Consider the following 15,204-nt stretch of genomic DNA (forward strand, 5'->3'; position numbering starts at 1 on the left):
TTGTGAGAGTTTGGTCCACCAGGCTGTTGCTTGGAGCGGCCCGCAGGCCCACATACCCACCACAGCCCGGTTGGTCCGGCACTCCTTGGAGGAATAAATCTAGTTTCCTCTTGAAAATGTCCACGGTTGTTCCGGCAATATTTCTTATGCTTGCTGGGAGGACGTTGAACAACCGCGGACCTAACATAACCTAACCCTATTTATGCACAATATGCCAATATATTATAACATTAATTTATATTTGAGAAAATTCCCGTTTTGAATAAACGGCATGTAAAAATTTATGAATGCGTCTGTGGGGTCGACCGCTGGATGTAATGGACTTATGTCGAGGACGGGTTGGACCACCACCACTGCTGCTGCTGCTCACTCCTGCTTCCAGCTCCGATGTAAACATTGGCTCCATAGAACAGTTGCATCGTTTAAAAGTTGAAAGGTATGATCTCATACTAAGGCCAAGTAATTAATTGCTTTCATGAATCCACATATTGTTTCGAATCCCTCCAAACTTTAATTTGACTAGTGGCAAGGTACAGATTTTCTGTACTGCCAAATACGCTATACAGTTCATGGAGCGGCCAACGGATTTTTACCTCTGGAACTTTAACATAGACATTCCCTCCGCTCCATACACACACACACATAAATATACACATACACCTCATGTGCGCATACAGGAAGTATACAAGGCTGGACCTCGTGTGTGGGAGCCGGCCAGCAGTCGTCAATAGCGGCCAGATCACACACGCCCACCTCCACAGGTCAGGTATTGACAGGTATTGTCTCTAGTATATATACACCCGCAGGTGTTAATTAACTCTGTGAGGTGAAGAGACCAGGTTGCAAGGACCACCTCGCCTTGCAACCTTGTTGAGGTTCAAGGGCTGCAACCCCCTGAGTGCAATATCCGGCGTTGGCTGGACGTTGAATTAACGTCGATTCAACGTGGACTGTCTATTTATTTAATGTTGGCCCGTCTATGATAATTCATGTGACCGAAGAGAAGCCTGAAAAGGTTGATGGTGATTCGTTAGAGGATTGAGATGGTTGTGATAGGATTGAGTAATGGTAGAGGGGGGAGGGTGCAGATTTAGTAACTATAAGGGCGTGGAGTTGATGGGACGGTAGATGGGCTATTGATGACAGCTGCCGAATGTGATTGAATGGCATGGCCTACTGCAATCCTAATCCCCCCCCCAATCCATTCATACCAATCATACCTATACCTATCCACTCCCATATTCCCACCTATCCACCCTCCCCCATACCCACTAACTAGCTACTCCCATACACTCGTCTATCCACTCTCGACAGTATCTTAAAAGGGAATAAAAATTCATAAAATACAGAATAGACAGAGCGTTCAAGCTTATGACTAAGAGCTTGATCTTGACGGCAGATCTTGACGTCTGTCTAATATCTGTCAGCCTCTCGTCATCCTCAGCCTGTCTCCTTGCTTCTCTGCTCGACTCCTATCCCGTCCAGTATGCCACTCTAAATTCCATCAGAATTTACCTGTCATCCTGTCACTTCCCTGTCTAGCGTCTTGTTTACTATTCCCGTCTAAGAGGCTGTCTTCGGCTACCTGACTAATTTATTTCAAGGACAAGAGGACATAATTGGGAGTTGGAAACACAGATGAATCGAAGTACAAGGAAATGCTCGTAGCCAGTACACAGGTGAACACCGGCCACAGCCACACCCAGTACACAGGTGAACACCGGCCACAGCCACACCCAGTACACAGGTGAACACCGGCCACAGCCACACCCAGTACACAGGTGAACACCGGCCACAGCCACACCCAGTACACAGGTGAACACCGGCCACAGCCACACCCAGTACACAGGTGAACACCGGCCACAGCCACACCCAGTACACAGGTGAACACCGGCCACAGCCACACCCAGTACACAGGTGAACACCGGCCACACCCAGTACACAGGTGAACACCGGCCACAGTCACACCCAGTACACAGGTGAACACCGGCCACAGCCACACCCAGTACACAGGTGAACACCGGCCACAGCCACACCTAGTACACAAGTGAACACCGGCCACAGCCACACCCAGTACACAGGTGAACACCGGCCACAGCCACACCCAGTACACAGGTGAACACCGGCCACAGCCACACCCAGTACACAGGTGAACACCGGCCACAGCCACACCCAGTACACAGGTGAACACCGGCCACAGCCACACCCAGTACACAGGTGAACACATCCACACCCAGTACACAGGTGAACACATCCACACCCAGTACACAGGTGAACACATCCACACCCAGTACACAGGTGAACACATCCACACCCAGTACACAGGTGAACACATCCACACCCAGTACACAGGTGAACACCGGCCACATCCACACCCAGTACACAGGTGAACACCGGCCATACCCACACCCAGTACACAGGTGAACACCGGCCATACCCACACCCAGTACACAGGTGAACACCGGCCACACCCAGTACACAGGTGAACACCGGCCACACCCAGTACACAGGTGAACACCGGCCACACCCAGTACACAGGTGAACACCGGCCACACCCAGTACACAGGTGAACACCGGCCACACCCAGTACACAGGTGAACACCGGCCACACCCAGTACACAGGTGAACACCGGCCACACCCAGTACACAGATGAACACCGGCCACACCCAGTACACAGGTGAACACCGGCCACACCCAGTACACAGGTGAACACCAGCCACACCCACACCCAGTACACAGGTGAACACCGGCCATACCCAGTACACAGGTGAACACCGGCCACACCCAGTACACAGGTGAACACCGGCCACACCCAGTACACAGGTGAACACCGGCCACACCCACACCCAGTACACACATGGCGGACACAGATCTATTTTGATTTTAAATTCAATGTTTCGTTTCGAATATTTTTCTTTTTCCGAATACAAAAAATATTCTGAATTTTTTCCTATTTTGAGATCGGTTATTTTATTGTAAGATCTAGCTGGGTCTGCCCAGCCTTTACATTTCCACTGTTGTCAGTAGCGTTGATGAGTGACAGCTGTCATTGTAGAGGGGGGGGGGTCGTCTCAACACGGGGGAGGGGGAAGGGGAGTAAAAGAACTCCCGAACTCCTTTCCAGGTATACTCCAGGTATATGTGTGAGGTGGGGGGAGGGGGAGAGATAGGGCCTCCGTGCACGCCACCATTACAATACAAATGTCTAAACAGTCATTGATGTCATCGTGGTTATCAATCTACGCTAGTCGGCGCAGGAGGGTTGATGACCATGGGGGGGGGGGGTCGACCCTCCTCCCTGGGGGTATTTATTTGGTCGCATTGTGCGTAATTCTTGATGTTCGCGACAGACACGCGAACCCCGCATTCTTTTCTGTTAAAATATGCCCACAGGCACGTGATGTTTTGGGGGTGTGGGGTGAGCTGGAGGGGGGGGGGATGGTTAGTGGGGTTGGAGGGGAGGGGGGAGTTAAGTGTGTTTTGAGGAGGGGGGAAGAGTGTCCACGGGTTGGGGCCTTGGTGTGGGATTACAGGGGGGGGAGAGAGTCAAGGCAAAACGAGGTGGGCTAAGGGTTGAACCCACAATTAATAAGTGTATAACCCATTATTTAATAAGTGTACAATCCATTAATTAATAATGATCAGTCTTCCTTGTGCTGGGTCATGAAGGAGGCCGGCCTCGGGTGACAGAGAGCTGTGACGATCTCTGTCAGGAACCCGTAGGTGCGGGACCGGGCCGTCCACCTCCTGGGGCTCCTGCGGCCCCCCAGGCTCTGCTTCAGGATGCTGGGGTCGTTCTTGCCTTTGATGGGGTGGTTCTTCTCCGGCCCCGACCACGGCGGTCTCCGGGGTTGGAGTCCCTGTGCCTTCTTTCACCAACTTCGAGGTCAACTAAGGAGCGGGAGCCCCTGGGGGCAGTTCGTTGTTGCCTTTAACCTCGTTCTGACAGTTCCTGCGACGGCGCTGGAACCAATCGTATTGACATTTGGCTTTCCATTGGAGACTTTCGGCGCTGTGTAGATAGGGGGGGGGGGGACCTGCTGCATGGGTAACAGCTTCTCTTCCGTGTCAACCTACCCTGGCTTTGCGCCCTTTTAAGGCCACTCCAGACCGACAGAGTGGTCTGGAGTGGCCTTTAGAGCGCAACTCCATAGTCTCCTGGGACTGATGGATGCCTGATACTACTAAGGGGTGAATGGAAGTCTGGTGAGATGATATTTAGTCGTTATAGCTTGGCTTTCTCCTGATAGTTCCCTTCCTTTGGTGAGGGGATGCGGTGTATTGACTATTTCTCCCTGCAGGATCGAGCTGTTAGCTCTTGGACCCCGCCTTTCTAATCGTTAGTTGTCTAATGTACTGACTCCAGACTGTGGACTCGCGACTCTAATGTACTGTGTGTGTACTCAGCTAGTACTCACCTAGTTGTTCTTGCGGGGGTTGAGCTCTGGCTCTTTGGTCCCGCCTCTCAACTGTCAATCAACAAGTGTACAGGTTCCTGAGCCTATTGGGCTCTATCACATCTACACTTGTGATAGATGTGATGTGCCAGGGGGGAGGGGGGAGCCTGACCCAGCTGTGCCAGGGGAGGGGGGGAGCCTGACCCAGCTGTGCCAGGGGGGGCTGACCCAGCTGTGCCAGGGGGGGGGGGAGGTGGTCTGACCGAACATAAATTTTAATAAGTGTGTACACACAGGCTGGGGGCACACCTCTCAGTGTACACACACGGTGAACCTCTCGGTGTATAACTAACGTATATCCCCTCACGAGGGACAGGTTAAAACTAAGGTAATCCAGATGTCCCTGGCTGTGGGAGGGTGGGTAGTGGTGACACACTGTGGGGGAAGGTGGGAGGGAGAGGGAGGGAGAGAGAGGGAGGGAGAGAGAAGGTGGGAGAGAGAAGGGGGAGGGATAGAGGGAGGTGTGTGATGTATATGCGAGGCGCCAGTTATATTCATTCCTGCTGGTTAAATATTGATAAAGCGTCAGTAGGCAACATGTGCACTACAGGTGTCTCTGCCTCACCGAACACCTGCGGTTAGTCCCACACTCCGCCAGACATTTGTTCTTGCACCTGTTGGAACCCACTACTCCCTCTCTGATAAATATTAAACAGCCTTATCCCTTGCACTGCTAACAACGTTTATAAGCGTTCTGTGGTAAAATTGATTTATTTTTAACTGAGAAACAACACTCTGGGTGAAAAGTTACTTTCATTCCCTGTGAACAAGTTAGTTATGTTTTAACTGTAGATAGTAGGGCCTGTATTGTGATTGGTGGAGCCTGTATTGTGGTTGGTGGAGCCTGTATTGTGGTTGGTGCGGCATGTATTGTGGTTGGTGGAGCCTGTATTGTGGTTGGTGGAGCCTGTATTGAGGTTGGTGGAGCCTGTATTGTGGTTGGTGGAGCCTGTATTGTGGTTGGTGGAGCCTGTATTGTGGTTGGTGGAGCCTGTATTGTGGTTGGTGGAGCCTGTATTGTGGCTGGTGGAGCCTGTATTGTGGTTGGTGGAGCCTGTATTGTAGTTGGTGGAGCCTGTATTGTAGTTGGTGGAGCCTGTATTGTGGTTGGTGGAGCCTGTATTGTGGTTGGTGGAGCCTGTATTGTGGTTGGCGGAGCCTGTATTATGGTTGGCGGAGCCTGTATTGTGGTTGGCGGAGCCTGTATTATGGTTGGCGGAGCCTGTATTGTGGCTGGTGGAGCCTGTATTGTGGCTGGTGGAGCCTGTATTGTGGTTGGTGGGGCCTGTATTGTGGCTGGTGGAGCCTGTATTGTGGTTGGTGGAGCCTGTATTGTGGCTGGTGGGGCCTGTATTGTGGCTGGTGGGGACTATATTGTGGTTGGTGGAGCCTGTATTGTGGCTGGTGGGGCCTGTATTGTGGCTGGTGGGGCCTGTATTGTGGCTGGTGGGGCCTGTATTGTGGCTGGTGGGGCCTGTATTGTGGTTGGTGGAGCCTGTATTGTGGCTGGTGGGGCCTGTATTGTGGTTGGTGCGGCCTGTATTGTGGCTGGTGGGGCCTGTATTGTGGTTGTTGCGGCCTGTATTGTGGCTGGTGGGGCCTGTATTGTGGCTGGTGCGGCCTGTATTGTGGTTGGTGGAGCCTGTATTGTGGTTGGTGGAGCCTGTATTGTGGTTGGTGCGGCCTGTATTGTGGTTGGTGCGGCCTGTATTGTGGTTGGTGGAGCCTGTATTGTGGTTGGTGGAGCCTGTATTGTGGCTGGTGGAGCCTGTATTGTGGTTGGTGGAGCCTGTATTGTGGCTGGTGGAGCCTGTATTGTGGTTGGTGGAGCCTGTATTGTGGCTGGTGGAGCCTGTATTGTGGTTGGTGCAGCCTGTATTGTGGCTGGTGGAGCCTGTATTATGCTTGATGTGATCTGTGTTACAGTTGCTACAGCATGTGCAGCCTGCCGTTCATTATAAGGTGCAACCTGTGCTACAGCTGTGTGCCGTTAACTTGATCTATTGCAGTATAATTTGTGACACAGGACCCACGTTCAAGTTAAGTCAGCATGCCGTGCAGCATGCCGACGGCCCCCCCCCCCGGGCAGCATGCCGACGGCCCCCTCCGTGCAGTATGCCGACGGCCCCCTCCGTGCAGTATACCTACGGCCCCCTCCGTGCAGTATGCCGACGGCCCCCTCCGTGCAGTATGCCGACGGCCCCCTCCGTGCAGTATACCTACGGCCCCCTCCGTGCAGTATGCCGACGGCCCCCTCCGTGCAGCATGCCGACGGCCCCCTCCGTGCAGCATGCCGACGGCCCCCTCCGTGCAGCATGCCGACGGCCCCCTCCGTGCAGTATGCCGACGGCCCCCTCCGTGCAGTATGCCTACGGCCCCCTCCGTGCAGCATGCCGACGGCCCCCTCCGTGCAGCATGCCGACGCCCCCCCTCCCGTGCAGCATGACGACGGCCCCCCCTCCCGTGCAGCATGCCGACGCCCCCCCTCCCGTGCAGCATGCCGACGCCCCCCCTCCCGTGCAGCATGCCGACGGCCCCCCCTCCCGTGCAGCATGCCGACGGCCCCCCCTCCCGTGCAGCATGCCGACGGCCCCCTTCCCGTGCAGCATGCCGACGCCCCCCCCCTCACCGTGCAGCATGCCGACGCCCCCCCTCCCGTGCAGCATGCCGACGGCCCCCCTCCCGTGCAGCATGCCGACGCCCCCCCTCACCGTGCAGCATGCCGACGCCCCCCTCACCGTGCAGCATGCCGACGCCCCCCCTCACCGTGCAGCATGCCGACGCTCCCCCTCACCGTGCAGCATGCCGACGCCCCCCTCACCGTGCAGCATGCCGACGCCCCCCTCACCGTGCAGCATGCCGACGCCCCCCCCCCTCCCGTGCAGCATGCCGACGGCCCCCCCTCACCGTGCAGCATGCCGACGCCCCCCCTCACCGTGCAGCATGCCGACGCCCCCCCTCACCGTGCAGCATGCCGACGCCCCCCCTCACCGTGCAGCATGCCGACGCCCCCCTCACCGTGCAGCATGCCGACGCCCCCCCTCACCGTGCAGCATGCCGACGCCCCCCCTCACCGTGCAGCATGCCGACGCCCCCCCCTCCCGTGCAGCATGCCGACGGCCCCCCTCCCGTGCTGCATGCCGACGCCCCCCCCCCCTCACCGTGCAACATGCCGACACAGTATCGTGCTTGAGCGTGACCAATCAACATGTAAATCACTGGTGTAAAATGTTGATAATTAGGCACTGTGCAAGGAGCGTCCCTCTCGTGCCCCGGGGGGGGGGGAGGGAGGGGGTGTCTGTGCCACATAGCGTGCCACATGGAGGTGGGGGGGGGAGGGAGGGAGGGGGTGTCTGTGCCACATAGCGTGCCACATGGTGGGTGGGGGGGGGGGGTGACGACATGGGGGTTGACAGTAACGCCGAATGGTAATGAAGTTTGCATAATGTTACTGATCATTGAAAACGAAGGAGAACCCCCCACGTTAGTACCCTGGGGGTGTTTAACCCCCCACGTTAGTACCCTGGGGGTGTTTAACCCTCACGTTAGTACCCTGGGGGTGTTTAACCCCCCACGTTAGTACCCTGGGGGTGTTTAACCCCCCACGTTAGTACCCTGGGGGTGTTTAACCCTCACGTTAGTACCCTGGGGGTGTTTAACCCCCCACGTTAGTACCCTGGGGGTGTTTAACCACCACGTTAGTACCCTGGGGGTGTTTAACCACCACGTTAGTACCCTGGGGGTGTTTAACCACCACGTTAGTACCCTGGGGGTGTTTAACCCCCCACGTTAGTACCCTGGGGGTGTTTAACCCCCCACGTTAGTACCCTGGGGGTGTTTAACCACCCACGTTATTACCCTGGGGGTGTTTAACCCTCCACGTTAGTACCCTGGGGGTGTTTAACCCCCCACGTTAGTACCCTAGGGGTGTTTAACCCTCCACGTTAGTACCCTGGGGGTGTTTAACCCCCCACGTTAATACCCTGGGGGTGTTTAACCCCCCACGTTAGTACCCTGGGGGTGTTTAACCCCCCACGTTAGTACATTGGGGGTGTTTAACCCCCCACGTTAGTACTCTGGGGGTGTTTAACCACCCACGTTAGTACCCTGGGGGTGTTTAACCCTCACGTTAGTACCCTGGGGGTGTTTAACCACCACGTTAGTACCCTGGGGGTGTTTAACCCCCCACGTTAGTACCCTGGGGGTGTTTAACCCCCCACGTTAGTACCCTGGGGGTGTTTAACCCCCCACGTTAGTACCCTGGGGGTGTTTAACCACCACGTTAGTACCCTGGGGGTGTTTAACCCTCACGTTAGTACCCTCTGGGTGTTTAACCACCACGTTAGTACCCTGGGGGTGTTTAACCCTCACGTTAGTACCCTGGGGGTGTTTAACCCCCCACGTTAGTACCCTGGGGGTGTTTAACCCCCACGTTAGTACCCTGGGGGTGATTAACCACCACGTTAGTACCCTGGGGGTGTTTAACCCTCACGTTAGTACCCTGGGGGTGTTTAACCCCCCATGTTAGTACCCTGGGGGTGTTTAACCCCCACGTTAGTACCCTGGGGGTGTTTAACCACCACGTTAGTACCCTGGGGGTGTTTAACCCCCCACGTTAGTACCCTGGGGGTGTTTAACCACCACGTTAGTATCCTGGGGGTGTTTAACCCCCCACGTTAGTACCCTGGGGGTGTTTAACCACCACGTTAGTACCCTGGGGGTGTTTAACCCCCCACGTTAGTACCCTGGGGGTGTTTAACCCCCCACGTTAGTATCCTGGGGGTGTTTAACCCCCCACGTTAGTACCCTGGGGGTGTTTAACCCTCCACGTTAGTACCCTGGGGGTGTTTAACCCTCACGTTAGTACCCTGGGGGTGTTTAACCCCCCACGTTAGTACCCTGGGGGTGTTTAACCACCACGTTAGTATCCTGGGGGTGTTTAACCCCCCACGTTAGTACCCTGGGGGTGTTTAACCACCACGTTAGTACCCTGGGGGTGTTTAACCACCACGTTAGTACTCTGGGGGTGTTTAACCCCCCACGTTAATACCCTGGGGGTGTTTAACCCCCCACGTTAGTACCCTGGGGGTGTTTAACCCCCCACGTTAGTACCCTGGGGGTGTTTAACCCCCCACGTTAGTATCCTGGGGGTGTTTAACCCCCCACGTTAGTACCCTGGGGGTGTTTAACCCTCCACGTTAGTACCCTGGGGGTGTTTAACCCTCCACGTTAGTACCCTGGGGGTGTTTAACCCCCCACGTTAGTATCCTGGGGGTGTTTAACCACCCACGTTAGTACTCTGGGGGTGTTTAACCCCGCACGTTAGTACCCTGGGGGTGTTTAACCCCCCACGTTAGTATCCTGGGGGTGTTTAACCCCCCACGTTAGTACCCTGGGGGTGTTTAACCCCCCACGTTAGTACCCTGGGGTGTTTAACCCTCCACGTTAGTACCCTGGGGGTGTTTAACCCCCCACGTTAGTACCCTGGGGGTGTTTAACCCCCCACGTTAGTACCCTGGGGGTGTTTAACCCCCCACGTTAGTACCCTGGGGTGTTTAACCCTCCACGTTAGTACCCTGGGGGTGTTTAACCCCCCACGTTAGTACCCTGGGGTGTTTAACCCTCCACGTTAGTACCCTGGGGGTGTTTAACCACCACGTTAGTACCCTGGGGGTGTTTAACCCCCCACGTTAGTATCCTGGGGGTGTTTAACCCTCCACGTTAGTACCCTGGGGGTGTTTAACCCTCCACGTTAGTACCCTGGGGGTGTTTAACCACCACGTTAGTACCCTGGGGGTGTTTAACCACCACGTTAGTACCCTGGGGGTGTTTAACCACCACGTTAGTACCCTGGGGGTGTTTAACCACCACGTTAGTACCCTGGGGGTGTTTAACCACCCACGTTTGTATGCTATGAAAATACTTTAAGTGTATGTTCATAGTTCATTGTATTAGCGTGTGTGTGTGATATACATCATGAGCCGTGAGGCTTCCGCCTGCCAGCGAACACGCAAGGTTAGAGGCTAGAGGTACAAGGTTAGAGGTTAGAGGTACAAGGTTAGAGGAGTCATACACTACTTCATAAATATATTCGCAATTATTTACATCTCCTACAAGCACCACCAGGTGTCCTAATGACCTAATCTCTGACCGGCTTCCCCAGCGCTCTACATAATCCTAATCACTATTCTTAATCCTCGGAGATGAACTCTCCACTCAAATGACTGGCCTCGTGAGTGCCCTCGCGAGAGTAGTTTCACTATCAACTGCGTGAACAGTTTACAGAATGTAGATACAGAATTGGATATTCTGTATTGCTGGGCCGCATGTGGATTACATTCACTAGACAGGCGAGGCGATAGGGATGATATGACTGAAGTGTACACGTCGTTGAACATGTTAAAGTCGTCGGAGGCGTGGCGGGGTGTGCGGTCGTTGCCACGTCTCGCGTGGCGGGGTGTGCGGTCGTTGCCACGTCTCGCGTGGCGGGGTGGGCGGTCGTCGCCACGTCTCGCGTGGCGGGGTGGGCGGTCGTCGCCACGTCTCGCGTGGCGGGGTGGGCGGTCGTCGCCACGTCTCGCGTGGCGGGGCGGCGGTCGACGCCACATCTCGCGTGGCGGGGCGGCGGTCGACGCCACATCTCGCGTGGCGGGGCGGCGGTCGACGCCACATCTCGCGTGGCGGGGCGGCGGTCGACGCCACATCTCGCGTGGCGGGGCGGCGGTCGACGCCACATCTCGCGTGGCGGGGCGGCGGTCGACGCCACATCTAGCGTGGCGGGGCGCGCGGTCGTCGCCACATCTCGCGTGGCGGGGTGGGCGGTCGTCGCCACATCTCTCGTGGCGTGGCGGGCGGTCGTCGCCACATCTCGCGTGGCGGGGTGGGCGGTCGTCGCCACATCTCTCGTGGCGTGGCGGGCGGTCGTCGCCACATCTCGCGTGGCGGGGTGGGCGGTCGTCGCCACATCTCTCGTGGCGTGGCGGGCGGTCGTCGCTACATCTCTCGTGGCGTGGCGGGCGGTCGTCGCCACATCTCGCGTGGCGGGGCGGGCGGTCGACGCCACAATCTCGCGTTGGCCCTAGGCGTGCCTGGGGTCTGGAGGCACGAGGGTTGGTGTCGTCGTTATTAACGTAGAGGCCATGGTTACCGTGCCATGGCAGCGGCACAGTCAATATAAGAGCCAGGGGGGGGGGGAGTGGCACAGAGCACTCCCTGTAATTGTCTCCCACTGACCAGCGGAGGTGACGCAGAGGGATAAGTGCGGGAACAGGGAGAGGAATGATGCATAAAAGTGGATAAAGTGAATAAATGGATGAAAGAGTTGGACATAAATAAGATTTCATATAAGGGGTACCAACGCTGGTTGTCTTTGTAGGGACCCTCAGCCTCGAAGAGGAGGATATGCAGCACCCGGGGCAGCCTTGTTGGGCTCTGACGTGCGCTGGCACATATTGTCTTCTCCTACCACCTCCTTATATATGCAATTGTTAATAATGTTTTATGTTTATCACAAAATAAAACTCAAAGCATTAGATATAAGTAGGTTAGATTTAGAATAGACCTGGGTAAATACTGGCTGGGAAACCTGGAATTATGGAACGAATTACAGTGTAACAAAACTGATAAATATTGTTTCAAGCGTAGGTTAAGCATATATACGAATGCGTTTAGCTGGATATAAATACACTGTCTCATTTGGGCCAATGGGCCTTCTGCTATCATCTTAATTCTTATATTATATATGTGATTATATCAACTAGCTTAGCTACTGGGGAGTAGAAATAGTCTAAGCTACTTTATTCCTTTGAGATGTATTATTTCTTGTCTCAAACATACTTTAACTTGCTTCCCCTTTCGAAGGAGGAGAGACGACAAAAAATATATAATGGTCAGAATTGTAGTTTGTTTTCATAAGCACACCTCACCACATTGTATAGATGAATGCTTAATTCATCCACTGTGTTCTGTGTATAGTACACCTGTACACCTTTCTGTGTAGACCAGACGAAAATGAATATATATGCCGGTTAGCATTGAATGAATGACAGTCTGTGGTTGAACTAAAAAAAAGTTAGTAGTGGATTATCTATCGTTATCAGTGATTATGAACTACCGTTCGTTATCAGTGGTTAGTGGATTATCGGTCATTATCAGTGGTTTTGTTGGTGAATTAGTTTTATCATTCTCCTTAAAGACCTGACCTGCCACCCACCCACCTACACAAACGCGCGCGCGCGCGCGCACACACACACACACACACACACACACACACACACACACACACACACACACACACACACACACACACACACACACACAGACCGACATACACGCTGGAACACACACACACCACGACTTGAATGTACGTGGTGATCATACAGAATCTTGTATGATCACCACGTACAAGATTCTCAGGGGAATTGACAGGGTTATCTTGAGGTTATCTTGAGATGATTTCGGGGCTTTAGTGTCCCCGCGGCCCGGTCCTCGACCAGGCCTCCACCCCCAGGAAGCAGCCCGTGACAGCTGACTAACACCCAGGTACCTATTTTACTGCTAGGTAACAGGGGCATAGGGTGAAAGAAACTCTGCCCATTGTTTCTCGCCGGCGCCTGGGATCGAACCCGGGACCACAGGATCACAAGTCCAGTGTGCTGTCCGCTCGGCCGACCGCCTCCCCAAATACATAAAGACAGGCTATTTAACACAAGGGGCACACGCACAAGGGGACACAGGTGGAAACTGAGTGCCCAAATGAGCCACAGAGATATTAGAAAGAATTTGTTCAGTGTCAGAGTAGTTGACAAATGGAATGCATTAGGCAGTGATGTGGCGGAGGCTGACTCCATACACAGTTTCAAATGTAGATATGATAGAGCCCAGTAGGCTCAGGAACCTGTACACCAGTTGATTGACAGTCGAGAGGCGGGACCAAAGAGCCAGAGCTCAACCCCCGCAAGCACAAATAGGTGTGTACAAATTGGTGAGTACACACACACATACCGACATACACGCTGGTACACATACACACATGCAGGGCGGTACACGCATACTCAGACGTGTGTGTGTGTGTGTGTATGTATTTGTGGGAGGTGCTTAAGGGGGGGGGGGTTATAACCCTGTTTACGCTTGTGTCTGTCCAATGTTAAGGATTTTGTAATCCCCTGCCGTCTCCTTCCCTATTGCTCTTAGTCATCCTCCCTCTTCCATTATCGTATCCCCCTCCCTCCCCCCCTCCCTCCCGTCCTGTCCATCTGTTCCCTTTATCTGCCACATTTCACTATCTGGTGTGCACGCTGTGGCTCGCTGGGGACATGTCTCCGCAGTTTTGCCCTAGTTATGGAGACACAGCCCAGCAGTTTAGTGCAGTTATGCCCTCGTAGCTCCACCTACTTTTGTACAGCAAGCACTTTATGGTCTCTGCGGAGATGGGTAGGGGGAGGGGGGGGCGCTTGAGTGATGGGGGGGGAGGTGTAGAGTGAGGGGGCTAGGGGAGGCAGGCTAGATGGAGGGGTGGGGACAGTGGAAGGCAGGCTAGAGGGAAGAGGTAAGGGAGGCTGGAGGGAAGGGTAAGGGAGGCTAGGGGGAGGTAGGGAGGGAGGGAGGGGTAAGGAAGGGAAGAGGGAAAGCGAGGCAAAGGGGAAGGGGTATGGGAAGGTAGGGAAGGGTTGGGGAGGGGATGGTAGGATGGAGATGGAAAGGATCTACTATCCTCATGCATGTGCTCATGTGAATGCATGTGCACATGAACATAACCACCAATGTGTGTACACGCACGCACACGCACCCTCGTGCACGAATACAAACGCCCGCGTTCCATTCACATGAACATAGAGTAACACCGGCTACCATTAACCTGTGTTTTCCTCCGCTTAACAATCCCCTTAATCCTTGTAAGCGTCACAGCGGCCCATGTTTACACCGTCACTTTCTCCCAAGTTCCCGGGAAATGTTTACAAGATAATTAACCACTTGAGGGGTAGAATTGCTAACCAAACTCAAACATCATTAGTGTGTTCTGTTTACCTTTCTAAATATAAGTGTTTGCAGACGCTACAAAGCAGCAAAGATGTGTTTTTTTATATACAAATTATTCTTGCAGGATTTTGTTTTTTTTCCTACTTCCTTCATCTTAATGATTGTGTGTTTTTTTTTCCAGGGTGATTGGATACTTAACGTCAAGGGCAGTTTCTGGAGGCTTCGCCAGTGACGTGACAGGTGGGTAGTTACTGGTTACTTGAGAGTGCCATTATAAATACAAGTTAACAGTAGCTTGGACTAGTAAACTTTGCCTCCATTTAAATTAAACATTACTATTTTCCTATTTACATACTAAGGTACCTGGTCATTTACACTGGTGTGCTAGACTATATGAAGGGTTACATCGTGTGTCAATAACTAGCTATGTGATGCTGAAGACCCGCATCTCATATTATGGATAGACATAGAGGAGTTGATGATCAACGTGCTCTGGCGAACCTTGTATGTGCTTTACCATTTATTTTATTGATACATTAGGTACATGTGCATTTGTGCAGCTGCCCTAGACTATATGAAGGAGAGTACAGTGTGTGTCAAAAAGCTAGCTACGTGATGCTTAAAAATCCCCATCACACAGGATGGTTAGTCATACAGAGGCATGTGATAGGCAGACTGCACTGGCAGACTCTGGGTGCATTATGAGGATATTTTGATAAATTGAATACTGGAGTAACTCTGCGGAGATATAACCCCAGGTTTCACAAT

General features: G+C 53.7%; 1 protein-coding gene across 1 annotated transcript in view; it reads left to right on the plus strand.

Moving 5' to 3' along the window:
* Nucleotides 1-15,204, plus strand: part of LOC138367886 (putative polypeptide N-acetylgalactosaminyltransferase 9) — a 102,649-nt gene that overhangs the window by 48,092 nt on the left and 39,353 nt on the right. The window contains exon 2 of the mRNA XM_069329986.1: nt 14,618-14,676. The gene's annotated coding sequence lies outside the window, so the exon portion shown is untranslated. The remainder of the gene's footprint in view (nt 1-14,617; nt 14,677-15,204) is intronic.

Source organism: Procambarus clarkii, chromosome 23 (assembly GCF_040958095.1).
Source record: "Procambarus clarkii isolate CNS0578487 chromosome 23, FALCON_Pclarkii_2.0, whole genome shotgun sequence".
NCBI lineage: Eukaryota > Metazoa > Arthropoda > Malacostraca > Decapoda > Cambaridae > Procambarus > Procambarus clarkii.